The sequence below is a fragment of the Ursus maritimus genome, unplaced genomic scaffold (genome assembly GCF_017311325.1).
Source record: "Ursus maritimus isolate PB19 unplaced genomic scaffold, ASM1731132v1 scaffold_31, whole genome shotgun sequence".
In the NCBI taxonomy this organism is placed as follows: Eukaryota; Metazoa; Chordata; class Mammalia; order Carnivora; family Ursidae; genus Ursus; species Ursus maritimus.
In genome coordinates, this window is record NW_024425675.1 from 5190813 (window position 1) to 5194643 (window position 3831).

The 3831-nt window shown below is 42.9% G+C and overlaps 1 non-coding gene across 1 annotated transcript; it reads left to right on the forward strand.

Annotated features, from left to right (window-relative positions):
- The first annotated feature begins 2383 nt into the window (after positions 1-2383).
- On the forward strand, positions 2384-2489 carry LOC121106363. The gene has a single exon (XR_005838992.1). It is a non-coding gene; the product is annotated as a U6 spliceosomal RNA (small nuclear RNA).
- Positions 2490-3831: the final 1342 nt, after the last annotated feature.

The window sequence follows — 3831 nt, forward strand, 5'->3', positions numbered from 1 at the left end:
CCACAGGAAATGGAGATGACAGCAATAATATTCTGGAAGCTGGAAAGCAAAACTTAGCAGACCCCAGCAACCTGATTCCTAAGCCAACTGCGGGGAATGTCAAGAAGCAACCCAGTACCCCCCATAGAACTCCCAAATGTGCATGAATATGACTTCAGGCACCAGGGGAAGGAGCCCGAATATAGGATTAGTTGAAAGTATTTAGGACTTTCAGTTTGATCCCCAGATGGGGTCTTTAATTCTGTACAGCTTGGCAAGTGTCTCTCCAACATCCCTGCGTAAGCCTGTGTGTTTATGTAGAAGGGGTGAAACGGGGGGTCTCGGGTAAGGTGGCTACCGAGAAGGAATAAGGAGCATGCCAATTATCAATTTATTGCCTCTCATCCCCAAATTCACCCTTAATTGCTATTAGGGGTTGAATTGTGCCCTCCACCCCTTCAATTCCTGTGTTAAAATCCTAATCCCTAGTATTTTAGAATGTGACCTTACTTGGATAATGGGGTCTTTTCAGAGGTAATCAAGTTAAAGGTCACCAGAGTGCCTCTAATCCAGTATGTCTGGGGTCCTTATAAAAGACTAATTTGACACAGAGGGAAGATGGTGTGAGGAGACACAGGAAGAACACAGCCATCTACAACCCAAGGAGGGGCCTGGCACAGATCCTACCCTCAGCCCTCAGAAGGAATCTACTCTGCCAACACTCTGATTTTGGACTTCCAGCCTCCTCAATTGTGAGACCATAAATTCCTGTGAAGTCAGTCAGGCTGTGGTACTTGGTTATGGCAGCCTAGCAAACTAATACAACTGGCTACACTACGATATTGAGCTGGACCCTCTAAGCATTTCTCCTTTCTTAGCTGGCATGCTTTAGTTTGCTCTTTCTTGTTAATACCGTCTAGTTGTTAGTGGTGTGATTGTTGTGGTTTTGGGTGGAGACTTCAGTGGCTCTTAGCCCCAGGGTACACAGTCTCTAAGTGAGCTTGCATCCCTGGCCATGTGACTGCCTCTCTGGCCCCCAGTAGGATGGACTTCCAAAGTCCCGACTCCCTCTGTGAGCCTGCCCTTCAGCCTCGTGGAGAGGCATTTCCTGCTCACCTATCCTCTGAGGGGTGTGCTAGGCTCTTGCATCCCAATGATACGTGGTTCTTCCCAGTCCCAGTCATGGTTCCTTGTTTGCCAGCCGTGTCCTGACTGCAATCCAGAGGGATGGTTCCTGCTTTCCTGGGAACCCTAGCAAACCTCACCATCCAGTGGGCTGCAATCACATCTTCGCCGATGAGATCTGAATCCCAGACATGGGGGAGGGGCCCCCTTCGAAGTTTGTTCCTTTCTTGGGTACTCTCCCTTAGCCCTAGAGTGTTCTTTAAAGTTGTCTGTACCCATATATACTTAATCCCTTTGGACTATGACTGATACTGGAAGTAATATGAAAGTTCATAAAAAGAATATTTAGAACTTCAGCCCTTTTCCCCTCACTTGGCTACCTGAATGCTGGCAGCCAGGCTTATGCTCCCCATCCAGAAGGTAAGATTCTTCTGTGAAAAATTTGACAGCAATATTGGGGGTACCCAAGGAAGCAGTTTCAGAAATGTCAGTCAACAAATCCTACTTATATGAATCAATAGCTTCCAGTCAGCTTCTTTGTGTCCTCATCTTAAGTATATACAGACAACCAAGGATCATCAGGCATTTGAGGAAAGCCTTTAAAGTGAAAGGATAAAAAAAAAATTTTTTTTTAAATAATAGGGAGAAAAGTGGGTCCATGAAGGAGAAGGGAACATTTTAAAGAGCTACCGCTAAAATTCTCAGGTGTTGAAATAGTAAAAAAGTTTGTCTCCACTAAAAAAACAAAAAAACCTAGGGACCATAAGAAAGAAATAGAAAACAAAAAGTCTTCCCCTATTGAGAGGAAGAGGGGTTAGGAGGGTGTGTGTGTATGTGTGTAGTGAGGAAGAGGGTTCATTGCTCATCTTACACAGTGACGACAATGCTTAAGCATGAATAATCAAGAAGTAGCAGGGATTTGGAGATGAAAAAAATGAAAGTGGCTGCTTCTGGAGAGTGGAAAACAGGTAAAGTGGGCCAGTGGAGCCCTTTTTTCTTCTGTTTTATTTTGATTTGGGGGTGGGGGAATCACTGCTCTTTGAAACAAGTTTTCCAGAGCATGTTGGACTTTTCAGGACTCAGCTCTGGTATTCTGTCTCCAGTGGCTCTCCTTTGAAGAGGACTTTGGATGCTAGTCCCGTGTTCTTGACCTAACAGAATTTAACTTGCTCGTTTGTAGAACAGTGAATTGTCCTTTGAAAACCTCGAGGTGACTCTGCCATCTCTCATTGCTCTAGCATTCTCTGATGCCAGGTAACCTTTTCTAGAGTTATCTGGTGTCTGCTTCCACAGCACATATACAAAAATTGGAATGACACGCAGAAGATTGACATGACCCCCTGCACAAAGATGACATGCAAACTCATGAAGCGTTCGTGTTTTTAAGTAAAACGTTTCTCTGAGTTCAAATATATGTAAACAAATGTCTATATGTCCCATCTGAAGGGTTGATTTTAAATTAAGCCTTCATAATCACTGTGTATAAAAACAAATCCACAAGTTCTCTCAAACGGAAGTAAACATTTATTGAAATACCTCTTTATTAAATAAATGCTTCCAAATTTTGAAAATTTAGAAGTATCTTTTATTGTGGTAAAATGCACATAAAATAAAATTTACCATTTTAATCATTTTTAGGTGTACAATTCAGTAGTGTTAGAAGTGCTTTTTAAAGAAAATGTATGCAAAAATTAGCTCCGGATTGGAATGATTTGTGTCATGTTCTATGCCAAAATATTTATTTAATGTTCTTCATTTCATATTAGCCTGATGAAATAATGTTAGCATTATACACTTTCATATGTCTCCACTGTAGGTAAGATTAGAACCTATGACAACTATTTAAAATATTCAAGAAATTAACTAATTTTTTCACCCACTTAACAGTTGGGAGCCGTTTGAAATGAAAAATAAAGTAGTGTAACTAAATCCAAGCAATCCCAAATAAATGCCCATTGTTTCTTGAGAGATAGACAAGACATCACCAGTATGAGCCACAGAAAACACCCACATTAACAGCTTGGATATATTATTTTCCTGCTGAATAAAAAGTTAGGCACACAGCTTTTCTATACAATAACTGGAATTGTGCACAGTCCCCCTCCACACTGCTCTGAAAATGAACTTTTGTTTTATGCAGATGTAGGCGAATTAGAATGAACAAAAGGACACATTTGAAGGCTGAGAACATTCAACTGAAAAGGAAAGACGGATTTTTGTTCCACAAGACAGGAGACCAGATGTAACTGGTCTACAGACTGTTTTGCAATGGGCAGGTTAGAAGGTTCCAGCTGTCCTGTCTTTGAAAGCGGCGGTCCAACGGCAAGTATTTCCTAACTGCTCCTGCCGAAGGTTGCCGACATGGCCACCTGAAAGAATAAACAGGAAGAACTCGAACCCCCTTCTGGTCTCCTCTGGCCCAGTATCTGTCGAGGACCAACTTCTTTCCACACCCACTATCGCAATAGCTCACTCATGTTAAGGTCTGAGCCACTAGCTGGAGGATGGCACCCACAGGAAGCTGATGGGGCTGGGAAACTGCTGCAGACCCTTGAACAGAACTCTTATGGGAGAGGAAGCCTGGATAACCCTTCTTAAGACTGATGGAAAGATGATGGGTTGTTAGGAATGTTGAGGCCAGATCCGTGAGCCTGGACACAGAGGCAACCATGAGCCCTTCCTACCCCATCCCCCGCACACATGTTCCACAAGGCCAAGTTCACTCAC